The sequence below is a fragment of the Mobula hypostoma genome, chromosome 27 (assembly GCF_963921235.1).
Source record: "Mobula hypostoma chromosome 27, sMobHyp1.1, whole genome shotgun sequence".
Classification (NCBI taxonomy): Eukaryota; Metazoa; Chordata; class Chondrichthyes; order Myliobatiformes; family Myliobatidae; genus Mobula; species Mobula hypostoma.
In genome coordinates, this window is record NC_086123.1 from 19,922,327 (window position 1) to 19,944,638 (window position 22,312).

General features: G+C 40.5%; 1 protein-coding gene across 6 annotated transcripts in view; it reads left to right on the forward strand.

Moving 5' to 3' along the window:
* The window catches only part of kdm2bb (lysine (K)-specific demethylase 2Bb), a 254,278-nt gene that overhangs the window by 124,614 nt on the left and 107,352 nt on the right, over positions 1–22,312 (forward strand). The window lies entirely within an intron of this gene.

Consider the following 22,312-nt stretch of genomic DNA (forward strand, 5'->3'; position numbering starts at 1 on the left):
CTCCTGTCCCTATCCATAACTTTAGGTGAAAATGCACCTGTTATCTCGCTTGTTAATAAAGGCTTTTAACATTGTACTGATTTCAGCATGCCATGCAAGCAGATGTTTGCAGTAGCTCTTGCGGAGTGGATAGTAATTCCATCTTTGATCAGCTACACAAGCTTCCAGCTGTAAATTATATTTTCCACTCCTGTTGCTTCAGACCAGTTTGAAGCTAGTGGCTAATCCAGAAAATCACCAGTGTCTTAGATAACGCAGTAACTTGGTGTGATTTGGTGTCTGCTACTACTACTACTACTACTACTACTACTACTACTACTACAAGTTTTGCACGATATTGGTGTGCGATGTGATGGCCAACCGGAGCAGAGAGCCACCTGGAATTCACCTGGACTGATGAAACCAGTGGATGCCTGCTTGCATAAAGATAGGCATTCACTGTCTCCATGGACAAATTCTTTACAGAAAGTAACACAGCATCCTTTATAGGAACAAAACTAGAAAATGCCCAAAGTAAATTATAAGTTTTGTTGTTAAATATGTATGAAGTAAGTGTTTTTGGAACATCAGCAAACAGTGGAGAAGGATAATACAGTCTCCCAATTTCAATCTTTTCAACTGTTGCACACTCTGCCTTTAATGCTCTGATTTATTATTGCTTGTCAAAGTTCTTCATTCTCCCTTTGGCATTTCTTCTAAATAAACATTGTTAAAAAAAAAAAATGAATTCAATGTAAAAAGTCTATGCCAGAAGCTCCTTTTCATGGTCATCAACTTTGCTACAGTCTGGTGCTACACCAGATTTTTTATATCTTTGACATTCTTTTTAACGTAAGCTTCCACCACACATCCATTGCATCACGGTAACTTTGCTCATTTCCACCCCTGCCTTATCTCACTGCTACCGAATCCTCCACCCATGTTGCTTCTCAACTCAGTTTTTTTTCCCATTGCTTTCCTGACCAGCCTCGCATCTCAAAACCTGCCATAAACACCAACATTCATAGCTCTATTGCCTGCAGCCTAACTTACACCAAGATTTATTCACCAATTGCCCCTATGTTAACAAAGCTAAAATTGTATTTGTTCTAGTCATACCTTGATTTTAAAATTATACTGCTTGTCTAGGTCTGTAACCTGTTCTACTTATATTTCATGTTCTCTTCAGTACTGATCTCAGACACAGTTTTAAACAGTCCAATTGTGTTTTTAACTTTCTGCATCTTAAACATTAGATTTCTACCCCTCTTTAGATGACTCATTTTTTTTTTACATTCAGTCTCTTAGATTCTAATATACCTATTTAAGCAACAGTAACTTTTTCAGAAGGGTAAGAGATTTTTCTCTGTATATTTTCACTTTGTAGCTATCTCATCAAAACTACTGTTCGTGTGTAATTGACTACAGTGACTTTATAAAGTGATCCCCTTCCATCTAGCTGGAATGTAGAAGAGGTTTCTTCTGAATTCTGCTCACTTCAGTTTCACATCTTAGTTAGAGGTACTCTGGTGACAAGACATGGGAATCACAAGATCAGAAACTATGGTTGGCAGTAGAAACACATTTGAGATGCTAATGGAAGATGTCAGTCATTGTAGTCATTTTTGTTCAGTGAGAAAGGTGCTCATGGCATATTTTGCAAATGGTTATTCTGTTTAGTAGGGAATCTTCAGAAGTATTGGGAGGGTGGTGATTTGTAAATTGATTTTTAATCAACTTAAAGTTGCTCAGATCACAGCTTGGCTGGAATTGTGTCATGATTTCTGTCACAAACTGTTCCAAGTGAGGCACAGCTGAAAAAGATAGCCCACAAAGTACCATCTAACATGATGAATTTTCCCCATTCAAAACGTTGCACCTAACTTAATTGCTCTATTGCTCTCCATTCATGAACGGTTAATTACTGCCGTGGAAAGTACCCGAAAATCATAATGGTGAAAAACATCTGCCAGGTTTGGAAATTCTGTGAATCTCCATTTGGAACTGAAACATGACTAACGATGAATTCTGGGAATTGGCAATGATCATGAGGTGCATCAAAAAGCATAATGCCCACTAGGCATTGATATTGGGTCGTCTTCAAAAACTATCTGCTGTCTTTAGTTGATTATTCAAAGGAAGAAAGGACAGATTTGTCTTCCAGGCAGCCCAGAGCACTTTACAAGCAGTGAAGGATTTTTGAAATGTTTTCACTTGTTTTGAGATACGAAGTTACACATTTCAAAAGGTGCTCAGAGAAAACACATTTCTACTGATGTCTTCCTAGTTCTATGTGTACTCAATTTTTACAGTCTGTCCCTTCAGTTCCTTAAACTTAACTACTGAAATTCTAGTTATTTACTTTTAGTCGGCATCGCCAGCAAAGCCACCTTTCCAATTCTGGTGATGACTCTGCTCCCTGACCTGCTGCAGTCATTCTGTTGTTGTGAGTGTGGATATGCCATATTTAGACTTGGTTACAGTAAAGGAGTAGTGATGGGGTTCCAAATCAGTCTGGTGGTACACTCTAGAAGGGAAACTGTAGGTGAAGATCTGTGTGCCTGCTGATTTTGACTAAGCCCATGTACATCTAGTGAATTTTTATTCATGTCTAGTCATCTCCTGGAATTTAAGATTTAAACTGTTGATTTCTTGATTCATAGTGATGGGTAAGATTTTTTTTAGGGCCCTTAAATCTTGACGCGTATGAAAACCAGTAATTGACATAATATTCTAGATGTACTGAGCAGTTAACCAAGCTGAACTAGGGACTTTGCACAAGGACGTACTTGGCCACAGTCTCTTAGTACTGGCTGTGAGTGCTTAGGTACTCATGACATCAGTATTGCTTTCCATCTCACCAGACTTGGTTGCCATTTCCTATCCAGATAAATTCCATTATATTTTAAATGTCCATGATATGCAGACACATTCCCCAAATGGGTTTCCATGCCTTGAATGACAGTGAACCTAGAGTAACACACACAAAATGCTGGAGAAACTCAGCAGGTCTGGCAGCGTCTATGGAGAGCTCTCTGTTACTCTGGATACTCAGCTTCTGCAGAATCTCTTGTGTTTCTGCAGGAAAACTGATTTTTTTTTTAAAAAAAAAGAAAGGGCTTCTTTTGATCACTCTGAAATTGACTGTGGTCTTTGCTTTATATAAAGCAAAGGTTTCCCAACCTTTTTTTTTTAGCATGGACCAATATCGTTAAGCCTGGGATCCATGGGCCTCAGATTGGGAACCCCTGCTTTATACAGAGGCTGTACCATAATCAAGATCCCTTTAATGAGAAGGTTACCAACTTCTTATCAAACCCAGGATGTGTTCTTGAGTGCAACAGGGCTTGGAGAAGAGGTACAGGAGAATGTCGCTTGGGATGGAACAGTTCAGTTATGAGGAGATGCTGGAGAAACTAGTAGTTTGTTCTCCTTGGAGTCGTGGAGGTTAAGAGGGGAAGTGAATAAGAGGTAGACTACAGGAAAATTTTTTCCATATCAGAGGTAGATAAAGCTATGGAGGTCATAGGTTTAGCGTGGAAGAGACTTAGAAGGGAACGTGGGGGACGACTTCACCCAGAAAGTGGTAAGTACCTGAACTGCACTGCTTGAGAGTGTGGTTGAAGATGGGCTGATGACAGTATTCAAGAAGTGTCAAGATGAGCACTTGAATCACTTTGTCTTAAAGAGCTATGGACCAAGTGCTTGGTGATGAGATTTATACGGAAGAGTGGGTGCAGGTCAGTATGAACGAGTTGGGCCGAACAGCCTGTTTCCATGCTGTATGTTTCTATGATTTTATGACTTGTATCATATATATTTTATAAAGTAGTATACCACGTTGTACCTAGCCAGAGACATTTTGAAAGTTCAGAAATGCAATCACCGAAGGTAATCAATCAACCAATTAACTAAGGCCAAAACTTAAAGGTATTAAAGCTATATTTTGCAATTAAGACTCAAGCTAATAGTATTTGGGGCTGACTACAAAGAAAACAAATTACAACACAGCTTGTGATCTTGATAGCACTAATCTCTTGTTATCTAATGTTGCTTAGGGTTAGATATCATTCAACAGCAATAATGCTGGCAAGTAGACTGAGCTGCCAGTCAGATCAAAGATTCTGCAATACAATTTTTACTGAGAACATTTAAACAGGCAGATGAGTATAAGGTAGAAGTTGAAATAATAGAGAGTGGAGAGGGGTGGGGAGTGAAGATCTCAGCAGAAATGTTATCTCTTTATTCCCCTCCACAGATGCTGCCTGACTTGGTGAATTTTTCCAGCCTTTGGTTTGCGTTTCTCGAGAATTCCAGCATCTGCAGAATCTCTTGTTTATGTGACAAAACTAACATTTAAAATCGAACATATTTGAAATGTGTGAGGGAATTGTTTATTAAATTAGATTTTTAAAACCAGAGAGATTTGTAAGCAGTCAGTATGGATCAGTATATAGTAAAACTGATATGCATCTTGAGTATCAAAACTTTGTCAATCTTTTCGTCTGATTGATGTAGAGAAGAAAGTATGAAGAGAAACTCCCCGGTAACATTTCCCTTCCTTGTTTAAGAGCTGTAATGTGCTTGGGCTTGGCAGCCTGCTTCCCTTGTTTCATAGAGCCATAGTCATAGACTAAATGGGTTGAAGGGCCTGTTTATGTGCTGTAGTGCTCTGTGATGATCTGTTATTTTGCCTAGTCCCATAGACCCATACATGGATCATAGCCCTCCATACCCCAACTATCCAAATTTCTGCCAAGTATTGAAATGAACCTGTATCCAATGCTTCCACTGGCAGCTCATCCCACGCTTGCACCACTCTCTTGAGCAAAGAGTTTTCCCTCTTAGGTTCCCCTTAAATATTTCACTTTTCACCCTTAACCCATGACCTCTAGTTTTAGTCCCAGCCAACCTCAATGGAAAAACGCCTTCTTGCATTTACCCTATCTATACCCCTTGTAATTTTGTACAACTATTTAATCTCCCCTCATTCTCCTACACTTCAGGGAATAAAGTTCTAACCTATTAAGCCTTTTCTTTTCACTCAGATTCTCAAGTCCCAGCAAAATGCCTGTAATTTTTCTCTGTACGCAATCTTATGATTTTTCTTGTCGGTAGGTGACTGGAATTGCACACGATACTCCAAATCAGGTCTTACTAACATCCTATACAACTTCAACATAACATACATAAATTTAATTGAGAACATGAGCATGGCAGGTTTTTCCGTCTGAAGGAGCAGTCTGCATTACATGATACAATCGTAGAGAAACATGATGGTCTTCTGACACTCAGATCGGCAAATCTGGCTTGTAAATTGAGTTAGGCCTCATCAAATGGCAACAAAGCATGATTTGATGTAATATCAGAATCAGATTTAATATCACCGGCATATGTCGTGAAACTTGTTAACTTTGTGGCAGCAGTACAATACATAATATAGAAAAAAACAAATTACAGTAAGTTTTATATACATACTTTCCACAGTAAATCTGTAGAAATTTGCAAGTGTTTTTGGTGATGTACCAATTCCCCTTAAACTCCTAATGAAGTGTAGCCGCTGTCTTGCTTTCTTTATGGCTGCATCAATATGTTGAGACCAGGTTAAGTCCTCAGAGATGTTGATACCTATGAACTTAAAATTGCTCACTCTCTCCACTTCTGATCCTTTTATGAGGATTGGTTTGTGTTCCCTTGTCTTGCCCTTTCTGAAGTCCACAGTCAATTCTTTGCTTTTACTGACGCTGAGTGCAAGGTCTTGCTGTGACACCACTCAACTAAGCTGGTATATCTCACTCTTGTACATCCTCTTGTCACCATCTGAGATTCTGCCAACAGTGAGCTTGGAGGATTAAGTGAATATGAATCAAAAAATTATTTTCTTGTATCTTTTGTTTAATTTTGCTAATTAATCAATTATGATGCCTAGAAGACAGTTCTCAATTTGTGAAGCCATACGTTTCCTTAAAGCATGGGAAGATATGCAAGTCTATAAGATGCATAGGTTTGTGGCTGATGTTGTACTGAAATTCTATTTTTTTTGGTAGGGCCCTGCAGATCGTTTGAATCACATTGTGTCCAAAAACATGTTGACCTCAGTATTGAAGATACTCGGTGGTGATTTCCAACCCTCTAAGATGGAGCATTTCAAAAATTTTAGTCTTTTTTTTAGCATGTGCCTGCATGCGTGCAAGTCTGTGCGTGTGCGTCCGCGTATCTGGGTGTGCGTCCGCGTATCTGGGTGTGCGTCCGCGTATCTGGGTGTGCATCCGTGATGATGGGTGTGCGTCTGTGATGATGGGTTTTTCATGGCATTTCACAAGGCACGGAGCGAGAGAGTGACTGTGTGGCGTTTCACGAGGCACGGAGCGAGAGAGTGACTGTGTGGCGTTTCACGAGGCACGGAGCGAGAGAGTGACTGTGTGGTGTTTCACGAGGCACGGAGCGAGAGAGTGACTGTGTGGCGTTTCACGAGGCACGGAGCGAGAGAGTGACTGGCGTTTCACGAGGCACGGAGCGAGAGAGTGACTGTGTGGCGTTTCACGAGGCACGGAGCGAGAGAGAGACTGTGTGGCGTTTCACGAGGCACGGAGCGAGAGAGTGACTGTGTGGCGTTTCACGAGGCACGGAGCGAGAGAGAGACTGTGGCGTTTCACGAGGCACGGAGCGAGAGAGTGACTGTGTGGCATTTCACGAGGCACGGAGCGAGAGAGAGACTGTGTGGCGTTTCACGAGGCACGGAGCGAGAGAGAGACTGTGTGACGTTTCACGAGGCACGGAGCGAGAGAGAGACCGTGTGGCGTTTCACGAGGCACGGAGCGAGAGAGAGACCGTGTGGCGTTTCACGAGGCACGGAGCGAGAGAGTGACCGTGTGGCGTTTCACGAGGCACGGAGCGAGAGAGAGACTGTGTGGCGTTTCACGAGGCACGGAGCGAGAGAGAGACTGTGTGGCCACTCCTCACACAGACATTTTCACAGCATTTTCCCTTTATTTTACGAGGTCGAATTGCGGTCTCGACACTCAACCTGGCACAGATGGAAAGCGTACTCGGGGGCGGACCCGACAGGTTTCGAACCCTGGAACCTCCGCTGCTGGGTCCGGCACCGATGTCGTTGCGCCTCCAACCGGCCCTTACTCCTCTTCTTAAAGGAATTTCTTCTTCGTGAAGGAGACAGCATTCCCCTTGTCAGTCCCTCTCAGAATTGTGAATTTCTCATTAAGATCACACCTTACTCTTTGGAGCTAAATTATATCTAGCAGAAAGCTTTTTCCCAAATGATTGCAAATGGGTTGAACCATCCAGACTTGCAGCTATGTATTTGCTTTCATGCATGCAGGAGTGAGATGTCTGGGTGATTTTGTTCTAACTCAGTCCCACTGCAGTACTTTAAATTTTAACCGAGGCTGAGAACCCATCCCAGATAGACCTGGCCTTAAATCTGGGGTTTTATTGGTTGGTATTGATGAAATTCATATATTAAAAAAACTTTTGGTGCTCTCCTTTTTAGGATATCCTCAAATACAAGAAAAACTATTGCACTCACAATCAATAATATAGTGTGTGTGTGTAGGAAACTCCTTACTTGATTTATAGCTGATTCTTGTCACTTTTATCCATAGATTTTTTTCTACTTTTGATTCATTGTAGGGGGTACAATGTGCTTTGTCCAGAAGATTGTTGTTCAGCTGTATTTAAGATTTGAAGTGAGGATTCACAATTGTGCTTGATGCGGACCTTGCTCGATAGGTCACTGAACAATGTATATGATTGCTTCTCCTAGCCAGTTTTCTCCTTTTTAATCTAGTAACTAGTGGCCAATCAGCTTCTACTGTACCCTTGCATAGAACATCTCAGCTGATACACACAATGGAGTTCCAATTGAGAATTTATGCTTTTTAAATCTGGCACCTCATGGGGGAGCCTATCATTTTAGGCAACATTGCAGTATAGATAGACTCAGGATCAAACTAGGGTTTAAAAAGGAATTTTTTAAAAAAAATTGTACATTTCACAATATTGTCTCCTTTATTTTCTTAAGCTGATTCAGTTTCGCAATGTTTCGTAAATTACTTAAGTAACTTAAAGTTGGGTACAGTTATTGGATTCTTGAAGCTTCCCAGATCGCTAGCCACTGAATTTCCTGGAAGAATAATTTGTAAAATAGCTGTTGATTCTATACTGGAAACATAAAAGTCAATCATCATTTAGTTCTATAATTTCTTATGATTATATTACTTCATCAATGGCCAGCTACAGCTCAGTTGATTGCACTTTTATTTCTGAATCAGAAGCTTGTGGTTTCAATTCCCACTCCAGATACTTAAGCACAATAATCCAGCTTACTGGTTCAAAGGCAGCATCGTCAAATGTGTTATCATTCAAATCAGTTTTAAACCTAGCATGTGTCTGCTCTTTCGTGTGAATAAAAAGGATCTCATAGCATTATTTTTGAAGATCAGGACAATGGGTCCCTGGTGCATTGTTCATAATTTTATCACCAAGTAAATTGCATAAGGTAAACAGATTTATTTGTAAGAGATTGTTGGGTGCAGTTTGATTGCTATGTTATCTATACTTCCAAGAATTATTTCATCATTACAAAACATTTTGGGATAACCTAAGACCATGAAAGGTTTAAAAACATCTGTGTTTCTACTTGGCACTGATGTATGAGGCAATCAATAAGAAGGCTAAATGAAGATAGATGGACTGTGTAATTTTCCACTACTGATATCGGTAGTTTTGATGTAGCTTATGTATGTAGAGATTTTTTTCTCTTAAAACTATTCTGCCATTATCTAATGACTGAGAATTTTTTGAAAGATGTTGGGCAAAGTTGAGTTTAGACTAGAATGTAAAAAACTCTGCTCCTTGGCTGTACTTGACCGATGATTATTGAACCTCTAAGTAGGCAAGCTTTTACGCTATTGATGAGCTGGATGACAAATGAGTTGTTGAACTAAAGATCACATATTTCTTAAATGGAAGCCTTGAGGACTTACATGATGAATTTGCAAGCTTTGTAGTGTAACCAACAAGGTTATTCTGGAAGGAAAAAAGGAGTGCTCCATGAAGCCACCTCAAAGCCAGCCTGTGCATATTAGGGAAGATAGAGCAAAAAAAATGTCTTGTTCTGAAAGAATTCACAGTGTAAACAGTTAAAACTTTGATTCATGTGTCTCAGCCTGGAATGTTGAACATCCGTTTGCCTCCACTGATGCTATGTTCCTGCAGCTGTCTGTTTTTTGCTCAAAGCTTAAACTTCTAGGATGTTCAGAATATGCAAACGTCAACTAGGGAAGAGAAGGGCAATCAATAATCATAAGAAGCTCTGCTGATTCACCAGTTATTTAGAAGGGACTGGTAAAGGGTGAACTAGCTAAACTGATTCCTATCCTAACCAAGTCTGAGGACTTATTCTTTTGATCTTTGAACCTAAGCTGTACAGTTAAACCATACGTTGAGAAGTTATTTTCTTCGACCGTTTTCTGTGTGACCTGGGTTCTTCTACATAGTTGCAGGCATTCATGTTTTTCCAACAGCAGCAATCACTTTGTAATTTAATTTGTAAAGATTCAGCCCAGCCTGATCCAACCCGAGCACAGGGGTATAGGTTTTGATACCCAACAGCCATCGCTCCATTGGTCTTGGACAGTTGGTATTTACAGGCAACAAAACCTGTATTAAACTTGAACGTGGTTCTCCAGTGAGCTCTGTGTGCTAACTTCACACCATCCTGAAGCATTTGTGGTATAAAGCAATTGATCACTAACACGGTGATATCCATGTGATAAATTGGAATTAGTAGTCTACAGATATTTTTTAAGAGTGTCAGAGAACATTAGGATGAAATAAGACACTTATTCACATTGAGCAAAGCTACTATGACCACCCCAATATTTTCTCTGTTACCATGGCAGCAGTTTCTTAGGTTTATCCTTCAGAATGTTAAACCTCTTACTGTTTGCTCCATTAAACAGCCACTTGACAAAGTACATGCAGCAAAAAAGCTTTTAAGCGGCCAACTGATATAATAACTCAGGCAAAGAAGACATGTTTATATATTGCCTTTCACTTCACTGTCAAGATGTCCCAAAGCACTTTACATTCGGTGTTGTTCCATAGGAAACCTAACAGAAAGTTTGTGTCACCATACTGCCACGGACTGCAATGTGATAATGACTGGATTGGCAAAAAGCGTGTATGTGGAATGCTCAGGAATGTTGCTGAGGGTAAGGCAGAGAGAAAATCCCAAGGAGAGACAGACGAATGGACACACAAAACTGGGGATGAAGAGGAAAATAAGCGACTGAAGCAGAAGGATGCTCAGTTACCTGGGCAGCATTTGGAACAAAGTTGCCCATAATACAATGGTTGAATGTCCTAATTTGTAATGGAAAGAAATAAAGCTGCTTGTTCCCCGTTAATAATTAGGTACTGAAGTTTAGTATAAATTGTTTCAAGAAAGCTGTAAGAAAACTCCCAGCTATCAAAGGAAGAATGGTTCTAAATAAAATAGAGAGCATCTCCCTTTGTAATTTGGATTTATTTAAATAGTGCAGTGCCACTGAAGTCAAATGTATCAAATAAAGTATCATGCTGTGGATAGACTTCGAATATTCCCAGAAGCTGCTTTGGACATAAAACTGATACTGTCAGTACTTGCATTAGTCATTCTCCAGAATTTTATTATGCTTGCGACACACAAAATACTTGAAGTCCTGATGAAGGGTCTTGGCCTGAAACGTCAACTCCTTATTTATTTTCATAGATGCTGCCTGACCTGCTGAATTCCTCCAGCCTTTTGTGTGTGTGTTGCTTTGGATTTCCAGCATCTGCAGACTTTCTCGTGGTTTTGTTCGTTATACTTGCATTTATTTTCTCATTTAAACTATAAATTTTACACAGAAATTCTAAGATATGAACCTCTTGTTCTCTACACTTGTTGCTGCTTCGTGCATTTCATGAGTAAAGACATTCCAAAGTTATTTTTTGGATTTTGGTAATCTCTGCCTGTTTTCTGTGTTGCTTTGTATGCCTGTACAGAATAAACTTAAATTAGCTACTTGGTTTAAGAGCTTGCTGAGATGAAAATTCTTTTTCCTGTATTATTTTTGTACAAGTTCAGAATTTTGTATTCATCTGTTTGAGATTTTTGTTTTGCTCTTTTCTTTAATTTCACCTAGCCAAAATTCTGTCATGTTATAAGTTTAATGCACCTGCTTGATTTCATAAGTTAGCCCACACTGCCTGACATATTTAGAGTGACTAGAAAGCGCAAGGAAAAGAGGAAGATGTAAAACTGATGAATAGCTTAATTAGTTTGTCACTCTTGATTTGGAATCAGATTGTTCCAAGTCAGTACCTAACAATGATCTTTGAGCTTCTGATCCAAGCCATAAATTCACTGGAAAAAGTTGACATCTTAAGTGTTAGACTGAAATCCAACCACATACTGAGATGGGTCTAAATGGCAATGTTTTCTTGGGGGCAGAGAGGGGTCTGGTAGTTCAGTAATTTACTGTGTGCCAATTGGATGCCTCATTTGCAGAATGTCTTCAAAATAATTATTTGGTTAGTGGGTTCTTTCTTGTATAGTGTGGGGCATGGTAAGGTGGTATAAATGTAGATATTGCCATTACATTTTTAGAAAAGTAATCTATCAAAGTTGTTGCAGGAGTAGCACCAAGCTGCTGGACATTGAATCAAGAATATCTAATACCATGATGTGAAAAATGACTATTACACTGATCTCTGCTTTGCTTCTCATAGTTGAGGCAATGGATCCACCCAATCAATGAACACCCTGATGTCTGCTCCATCACCATAAGCAGAACTTTCCATTTTAATTCCAATTCTTGTTCTGACATGTTGGCCCATGACCTTCTTGTGCCATGATGAGACCACCCTCGGGGTGGAGGAGCCACACCTTATATTCTGCCTGGGTAACCTCCAACTTGATGGCATGAATATCGACTTCCCCTTCCAGTAAATAAATCCCCTGCTTCCTCTCTTCCACGCTCTGACCATTTACCTCTTCTCACCTGCCTATCACTTACCCCTGGGTCCTCTCCTCCTTCCCTTTCTCCTACTGTCCACTCTCCTCTCCTATCAGATTCCTTCTTCTCCAGCCCTTGACCTTTCCCACCCAGCTGGCTTCACCTATTGCCTTCCAGCTAGCCTCCTTTCACTCCCCCTACCTTTTTATTCTAGTGTCTTTCCCCCTTCCTTCTGAGTACTGAAGAAGGGTCTTGGCCCAAAACATCAACTGTCCATTCATTTCCATAGTTATTGCCTGACCTGCTGACTTCCTCCAGCATTTCGTATGTGTTGCAAGATTCTCTCAGCCTATTTGAAGAGATTGGTTCATATAGTAATTGTAACCATCACACAATCAAAAACTACTCTTATTTGTATCCATCTCTTTCAGTTTTAGATGAACAAGTGTATTTTTATTACATGGAATAAATTTAGTAGTGGTGATCTGTCAAGAGGTTAAGAAAAGCAAATAAAATGGTGATAGTAGGTTAGCAAGAAATACTGGTAGCACCTGTGAGGAAAAAACAGTGTTACTGTTCCAAATGGCTTTTTTTCGTTTTTTTCAGATTTCCAGCATAAATGCTATTTTGAATTTAGATTAATTCACAAGAAAAAATGAAGGGTTATGACATTGCTATGTGGAGTAATACTGAGAACAGAGAAGGTTTTAGGAAGCAGAATTGAATGACTAAAGAGAGACAATTCATTGTGAGAATGAGTTAGCAAGAAATAAAATATAAACACTTAAAGATCTGCAAATGCTAGAGGAATTCAGCACACACAAAATGGTCAGGCAGCATCTATGGACGTGAATAAACAGTCAACATTTCGTGCTGAGACCTTTCATTGGGACAGGAGGAAGGGGTAAGAAGTCGGAATAAGAAAGTGGGAAGAGGGGAAGGAATGCAAGCTAGAAGATGATAGATAAAGCCAGGTAGGTGGGAGAGGTAGGATGAGGTAGGAAGTTGGGAGGTGATGGGTGGAAAAAGTAAAGGGTTAGAGAAGATGGATTCTGATAGGAGAGAATAGTGAGCAATTGGATGTGAGAAAGGGAAGGAGGAGTGGCACCAAGGGGAGGTGATAAGCTTGTGAGGAGAAGAGGTAAGAGGAGGGCCAGAGTGGGGAATTATAACAGAGTGAAGAGGGAGGGGGAAAATTACCAGAAGTTGGGGAAATTGATGTTCATTCCGTCAGGTTAGAGGTTATTCAGACAGAAAATGAGGTGTTGCTCCTACAACCTGAGAGAGGCTTCATTATGGCAGTAGAGGAGGCCATGGATGAGGATTGGAATAAAAATGGTTGGTCACTGCGAAATCCAGCTTTTTGAGGAAGGGGCGTAGGTGCTCGACAAAGCAGTCCCCAGTCTACATCACATCTTGCCAATGCTGAGGAGGCTGCATTTGGAGCACCATATACAGTAAATGACCCCAACAGATTCACAGGTGAAGTGTTGCCTCACTTGGAATGATTGCAGCAGTGAATGGAGGCGAGAGAGGAGATGAATGGGCAGGCATAGCATTTCTTCCACTTACTGCGATAAGTGCCAGGAGGGAGATGAGTGGGGAGGGACAAATGGGCAAGGGAATCACAGAAGGAGCGACCCCTGCAGAAAACAGAGTAGGGTGGGGTAAGATGTGTTTGGTGGTAGGGTCCTGTTGAAAATGGTGGAAGTTGCGGAGAATGATGTGTTAGAAGGTCATTGGGTGGTATGTGTGGTCAAGAGGAACTCTGTTTTTATTAAGGTGGTGAGAAGATGGTAAGGCAGATGCCCTGGAAATGGAAGAGATGTAGATGAGGGCAGCATCAATGGTGGAGGAAGGCAAATCCTATTCTTTGAAGGAGGATGTCCTGGAAAGGAAAGCCTCATCCTGGGAACAGATGCAGCAATGACAAAGGAATTGAGAAAAAGCAAAAGCATTTTCACAGGAGACAGTGTGGGAGAGGTATAGTCAGGACAGCCATGGGAATAAGTAGGTTTATAAAAGATATTGGTAGACATCATGTCTCCGGAGATGGAGACAGAGATAATCATCCAACCCACAGAAATCCCGTCCTCACCATCAAACCCACAAATAGGGTACTGTTGTAGTCTAGCGGACTGGCATCTACCTTGCTGAGGCAAAGTAGCAACTCTCAGACATCTCCTCTCAGGACTATCAGGACATTGTCTCCGGCATTATTATCAACCTTATCAACTCTGGCCATCTCCCATCCACTGCCACCAACCTCAAATGTAGTTTCCTTACCCAGCACTACTAGTTTATATCTCCTACCTAAGAGTCATTTAATTTGCTCTGCTTGTTTCTACCTCCTACCCAAAACCTGACTGTCCAGGAAGGGCCATTGTTTCCACCTCACTAAACACATGGCTGCATGCCTCGCCTGCACTTTATCCTCCACCCCGCCCCCCCCCGTTCAGCCCCTTTCTAACCGCATCCACAACACTTCACGTGCTCTCGATCTTCTCAAAAGCTTTCAATTTCCTGGCCCAGATCGCCTCATTTTAACGATGGATGTGCAGTCCCTGTACATTTCTACCCCATCAAGCAGGCCTTAAAGCTCTCCATCACTTTCTCGACAACCAACTTGATCAATTCCCCACCACCACCACTCTCCTCTGTCTGGCGAAACTGGTCCTCACACTCAACAATTTCTTTTAACTCTTCCCACTGTCTCCGAACTCAAGGTGTAGCCACAGTCACCCACACGAGTCCCAGCTATACCTGTCTTTTCAATGGCTACATGGAACAGTCCATGTTCCAAGCCTTCCCTGATAATGCTCCCAGCTCTTTCTGCGCTACATTGGCAACTACATCAGTGCTGCTTCGTGCACCCATTCTGAGCTTGTCAATTTAATCCATTTTTTTCTCCAAAGTTGAATTAAACACGGCCCTTAAATTAATTTGACCAATTTCTGACCCACCTCTCCCCTTTCTCAAGCTCTTTGTTTCTGTCCCCGGAGACAAATTGTCCACTGATATCTTTCATAAACCTACTAACTCTCAAGACTATTTTTGACTCTATCTCTCCTACCATCTGCTCTAAATAGGCAATTTTCCCTTTTTTTTCCAGTTCCTTGGCCGCTGCTGCATCTATTCCCAGGATGTGTGTTTTTTTTCCCAGGACATCAGTGATGTCCTCCTCCTTCAAAGAATGGGGTTTACCATTGATGCTGCCCTTACCTGCATCTCCTCCATTTCCCGGACATCTGCCTTCACCTCATCTTCCCTGCTGCCCTAAAATGGATAGAGATCCTCTTGTCCTCATCTGCCATCCATGAAGCTCCGCACCCAGCACTTTGTTCTCTGCAACTTCTATCATCTTCAACGGGATGCTAGCATGAAACACATCTTTACCTCCACACTACTCTCCACTTTCCACAGGGATTGCTCCCTCTGTGATTTCCTTGTCCATTTGTCCCTCTCCACTAGTCTCCTTCCTGCAAGTGGAAGATGTGCTACACCTGCCCATTTTCCTCCTCTCTCACCTCTATCCAGGGCTCCAAATAGTTCTTCTGGATGAGGCAGCACTTCACCTGTGAATCACAAACACGAGGAATTCTGTAGATGCTGGAAATTCAAGCAATACACATCAAAGTTGCTGGTGAACGCAGCGGGCCAGGTAGCATCTCTAGGAAGAGGTACAGTCGACGTTTCGGGCTGAGACCCTTCTTGATCATAAGCGGGCCGAAACTCCTGAAGACAGGTGGCAGATCAACTGATGATCCCACTGGTGACAGCACAGGACAGTTAACATCTTAGTCCATGTGTGTTTTGTAACTCAGCAACCATTTACCTATCATCTCCCAGCTTGCACTCCTCCCCTCCTCCACCTTCTTATTCTGGCTTCTTTTCCCTTCCTTTCCAGTCCTGGAGAAGGGTCTCAGCATGAAACTGTAACTGCTGATTCATCTCCATAGATGCTGCCTGACCTGCTGAGTTCCTCCAGCTTTTTGTGTATGTTGCTTAAGAAATGAAATCTAATCTTTAAACAGCGATAACTATAAAAACTCTAAAAATTCAAATAATGACAGGAAAAATTAAAATTAGGAATAAAAAATGACTTTGACAATAAATAAAAGATTTTGCTCTGCCTTTAATGTGTAAGACTATAAATATGGTGGAAATGAAGAAGGAACAAGGGTTGAATGACAGTATGAAACATGACATTACTAATGTCAAGGAAAAGAAACAACGGCAGGAATTGAGACTGAAAAACATACATGTCTCCAGGGCAGAACAGTCTGTAATTCAAGCTCCAATGGTGACGAAGCAATGATTTTTCAAAACGCTTATGAAAGGAAAAATAAAATTGGTTAATCAAATAGAATTTTTAGGAAATTTAACAAACAAGATAAGGGAGACCAGTCAAAACTGATTTTAGGAAGTATTTCTTAAGAAACAAGATGAAATTCTCATACAGATTAGGACCTTGCATGATTCAGGGTTAAGAGAACCAGTTAAGAGAAAACAAAAACAAAGCATTTTTAAAAAAAAACTGGTCTACTTCTGCCATTGGTGTGACAGAGAACCTGACCTGAGCATTCAGCTAATCACAGTCCATTCATAAAAATTCTTAAAGTACAAATAAGACACGTCCAACACTACAAGGGTAAATTGAAACGTGGGTTGTGAGATTGATGGAGGAGGGTACAGACAGGTTGTGTAAGTCAGCAAGAAAGCGGCAGGTGGGATACAGTCTGACAAAATGTGAGGTGGAAAGATAATTAGATGATTAATAAGGGTTGGTCTATAGCGAGGTCTTGGTAAGCTGACTTGTGATTTAAGACGGCACGGTAGTGGGTAGGTAAAGATCATTATGCAAGAGGTACAAAATTAGAGAAATCGTGCTGTAAATTCTAGAATTTGTCTTTAGATAACAGGTTTAGTCACTTGGAGTTGGTGAGGTACAGATTCACTGGATTGATTTCTCAGAGGAGAGTATTAAACTGTGGGGAGAGCTTTAGCCATTGGGAATTAAGAGAACGAGAGATCAGCATTTAAGGATATACAAAATTCTCAGACAGATTGCCATGGCACATTCCAAAAGGCTGTTTTCCCATCTGATGAGTTGAAAACTAGCATATATAGTCTGAAACTTCTAAATTGAGGAAAATTGTGTTTTCAGAGGGATGGTGACAAGTCCATGGATATTGTGTCAATGTGTGTTCAAAGCTGAAATCAATAATTTTTTGAATGCAAAGATGGACTGGGACAATGGATGAGTTGTAAAATCAGCCATTATCTTTTTTAAATAATGGATGAGGCTTGAGAGACCATATGGCCTACTCCTTTCCTCTCCAATGTTCATGTGTAACTTGAACAGCTTGGTTAAAATAGCACCACGTATATTGTAAAGTATCTCAAGGTGTTTACCGTACATACGCTTGGCAGAAAAATGAAATTGTTATTTTATTGTGCACTTTATGCAGTCCTGGGTAGGTCTGTAGTCTAGTGTAGTTTTGTGTTGTTTTACACAGTTCAGTGTAGGTTTTGTATTGTTCATGTAGCACCATGGTCCTGAAAAACGTTGTCTCGTTTTTACTGTACTAGCAGTTATGGTGGAAATGACAATAAAAAGTGACTTGACTTGATTTGAACCACTGAGTGATCAGGAGATTGGTTGGTCATTGTGGTAGCTTGTCAGATGTATCTTAAAAAGGAGAAGATCGAGGTGCAGGGATTGTGCATAAACAAAGAAATGAAAGGTTACCAGAGAAAGTGGGAATCATAGAAACATAGAAAACCTACAGCACAATACAGGCCCTTCGGCTCACAAAGCTGTGCCGAACATGTCCTTACCTTAGAAATTACCTAGGGTGACCCATAGCCCTCTATTTTTCTGAGCTCCATGTACCTGTCCAGGAGTCTCTTAAAAGACCCTATCGTATCCTCCTCTACCACCATCACCAGCAGCCCGTTCCATCCACTCACCGCTCTCTGTGTGTAAAAACAAACAAACAAACAAACTTACCCCTGACATCTCCTCTGTACCTACTTCCAAGCACCTTAAAACTGTGCCCCCTTGTGCTAGCTGTTTCAGCCCTGGGAAAAGGCCTCTGACTATCCACACGATCAATGCCTCTCAACATCTTATACACCTCTATCAGGTCACCTCTCATCCTCCGTGGCTCCAAGAGAAAAAGGGCCGAGTTCACTCAGCCTATTCTGATAAGGCATGTTCCCCAATCCAGGCAACAACCTTGTAAATCTTAATGGGAAAATAGATCTGAGATTGTGGTCCAAGTAGCTATGAGTTTATGCTGGAAGGTCTCCTGTGAAGTTGAGTGTTTTTGTACTGCTTTCGTGATAAGTCTGGCGCAGTGTGATGTAAAATGAAGACATATGAACATGTCCATTTGTTAAGTTATTTAATAATCAATAAAGATGATGAAACATAATAGGAATAATTTTATATACACTAAATCAAACTTTTTTGGTTGATACACACAAAATGCTGGAGGACCTCTGACAGGGTCAGGCAGAATAGTCACCATTTCAGCCCGAGACTGGAAAGGTAGGGGAAAGAAGCCAAAATAAGAAGGTGAGGAGGGGAAGGAGTATAAGTGTCAGGTGATCGCTGAAACCAGGTGAGGAGGAAGGTGGCTGGAGGAGTGTTGAATAAAGCAGGAAGCTGGGAAGTGATAGCTGAAAGGTAAAAGGTTGAAGAAAAAGAAATCTTATAGGATAGGAGAATGGACCATGGGGGACTCTTTTTTTTGGTCTGCATTTTCATCTAAAGCAGATATCTTATTATTTGAACCAGTCTTTTGTTTTGCTTTTTCTTGTCACTGTGCACTTGTGTCTTTTCCCTCATCCTCACATAGCATTTTGAGCTTGGCCTGAACTTTTCCAGGAGTGAAACTTGCCAAGACTCATAAAGATGTGATTAACTGGTCAGGGCAGAGAAAGGATTCACAAGGATACTGCCTGATCTGTAGGCCTTGAATAGGCTGGAACTGTTTCCCCTGGACTGAAGGAGGAGGCTGAGGGGTAAAAGTCATGAAGAGTACAATTAGGATAGATGATCATCCATTTCCCCAAGTGGGGGAGTCTAAAACTAGAGGGCATAGATTTAAGGTGAGAGGTAAAAGATGTGAAGTGAATCTGAGGGGCAAATTTTTCACGCAGTGGGTGATGGGTATATAGAAAGTTGTCAGGGGCAATGAAAGAGGTGGGTACAGTTGACTGTTTAAAGGTCATTTAGGGAGGTACATGGGTAGATAGTATGACAAATTGGACAGGTTAGATTTGCATCTTGTTCAACATAGATGAGTTGGCCTAAGAGGCCTGTTGCCATGTTATATAACTCTGTGAGTCCTGGGTATGACTCTAAACTGCAACCGGTGATGAGGCTCTGATTGGGGACTTTCAGAGCTTTGGGGAAAGTGGAGTTACCCCTTAGTCATTTATTGCTCCCATGGCTGCTCTGACCCGGAACGGTAGCACCTGCAAGGGTTCCTGCTCAGGATACGAGCGAAGGCCAATGGCAGATCCGGCAGGTTCAGTAACTGAACTTATGACGGAGAAGGCAGATGAGCTAGGACCTCAAATGTCAAAGGCTATAGCATATTTGGGAAGAGAAATGGCAATTTCTTTAGTTCGCCCAACGGTAGGCAATAGCAAACCACCGTTGCAAGTTGCTAAGAAAACCATGGTCAAACTCTCAAAATGTATCACACAACAGCGTACAACTCTGAAGATGTTTCGCTCAGTAGGATTGATTCTGGCCAGCAGGGGATCCCCAACTGTCATCAAGCTACTGCTCATAAAACTCATGTAACACAAGAAAATTATTGCCACTTGGAATGTAAGAACCCTATATCAAGCAGGAAGATTGGACAATGTGATAAATGAAATGGAAAGACTAAAGACTAACATCATGGGAATTAGCAAAGTTCATTGGATAGGTGCTGGAACATATCTGGAACACTAGTTTATTCTTGTGGAACATCCCATACTAATGGAGTAGGAATTCTTATGGCTGAAAACATGGCAAAAAGTGTTTTAGAACATTGGGCAATATCAGAAAGAATGCTCTTTGTTAGATTCAGAGGACAACCATTTGACTTAGCAATTATACAGGTATATGCACCAACAGATGGAAGAAATGAAGATATACAAACGTAGATAAATTTTATGAAGAGCTTTAACAAGCAAAGAATGGATGCAAATCTCAAGATATTGTTATTGTCATGGGAGATCTAAATGCTAAAGTAGGACAAGGTGCTGATGGAAATACCACAGGAAAATTTGGACTAGGGGAAAGAAATGAAAGAGGAGAGAAATGGGTAGAATGGTGCAAGATGAATAATCAGGTCATTATGAATACCTATTTTAAAAGCCATCCAGGACGCTTGTGGACCTGGAAAAGTCCAGGTGATAACACTAGAAATCAAATTGACTTTATTACTATAAACCGAAGATTTAGAAACTCAGTGACTCAACGCAAAACATATCCAGGTGCAGACTGTAATAGTGACCATAACCCAGTAGTATGTCATGTAAAAGTAAAACTTAAAGAACTAAAGCAAAAACCTGAACAATCCCTTGACTACTTGCAATTAATTAAAGAAGAAAACTTAAGACAAGAATTTACAATTGAAGTAAGGAATAGATTTCAAAGTCTAGAAATAGAATCTGTTGAAGATGATAGCAATCATGTAGAAATGAAATTTAACTCTCTAAAGGATGCCTTGGTAGAATCAGCGAAGTCAGTGATTCCTAAAAAAGAAAGAAGCACAAAGAATAAATGGATGACAGATGAAATCAAAAATCTAATGGGAGAAAGGAGATGGAAGAAGGCAAATCCTATAGAATATAAGTCCTTAGATAAAAAAAAGTTAAAAGGTTATGTCAAAAAACCAAAGAAGAATGGTTAAACCAGGAATGTGAGCAAATAGAAAGAATCCCTATTACTGATCCAAAAGGGTTACATCAACAACTCAAGAACATCACTGGTAAAAAGCTGCTCTGTTCTTCAGGTGGATGTTTGAAAGCAAAGGACAGTACCATTTTCATGGAAAAAGATGAGATTATGAACAGATGGACTGAGTATATTCAGGAATTGTTTGAAGACGATCGAGGCGAAAAACCAGAAATTAAGAAAAACATTGAAGGTCCAAGTATTTTAAAATCTGAAGTTCGTAATGCAATAAATAAGATGAAGAAAGAAAAGGCAGCAGATCCTGATGAATTAGTAATAGAACAAATTATTGCCCTTGAAGATTATGGAATTGTAAAACTTCCTGATTTAATCAATGACATTTATGAGACTGGAGTAGTACCAGAAGAGATGAAAAAATCAGTATTTATCACTCTTTCTAAGAAAGCTGGAGCAATAGAATGTGAATTACATAGGACCATAAGTTTAATGAGTCATATCACCAAGATACTTCTAAGAATTTTGATGACAAGAGCTAAAAGTAAGATATAAGCTGAAATAGGCAAAGAACAATGTGGTTTTGTGAAAGACAAAGGTACAAGAAACGCAATATTGATCTTAAGGATGCTATCAGAACGAGCTATTCAAGTGCAAAAAGATTTGTTTGTTTTATCGACTACACAAAAGCATTTGATAAAATGAAGCACAATAAGTTATTTGAAATATTACAGAAAACTCTAGATCTAGATTTGAAAGACCTCTGCCTAATCAGAAATCTGTACTGGGAACAAACTGCCACTGTAAGAATAGATGGAGAAGTGTCAGTTTACGAAAATTGAGTGAGGCATTAGACAAGGGTGTGTTTTCTCCCTGATTTATTTAATGTGTACAGTGAAACAGTATTACAAAAAATAAGAGACATCTTGGGAATCAAAGTTGGCGATGAAAATATCAATAATTTTAGATATGCAGATGACACTGTGTTAATTGCAAGTACGGAGGAAGAACTACAAAACTTAATTGATATAATTGTTGAAGAAAGTGCAGAAATGGGTCCATCTATCAATTGCAAAAAGACAGAATGTGTGGTGATATCCAAAAAGAAGGAGAATCCTGTCTGTAGGCTGAAAATAAATGGGGAAGACATAAAACAAGTAAAAAACTTTTGCTACTTCGGAAGCTGGGTGACATCAGATGGCAGGTGCGACTTGGACTTCAAAAGAAGAATAGGGATGGCAAAAGACACCTTTACGAGAATGAAGAGTATACTGACCAATACTAAACTAGGCATGACAACCCGCCTCAGAGTACTGAAATGTTATGTTTATCCAGTTATGTTATATGCCTTATGCCTTACAAGGCGCAAAACGAAAGACTGTGTGGCGCGCCACTCCTCACACAGACAGTA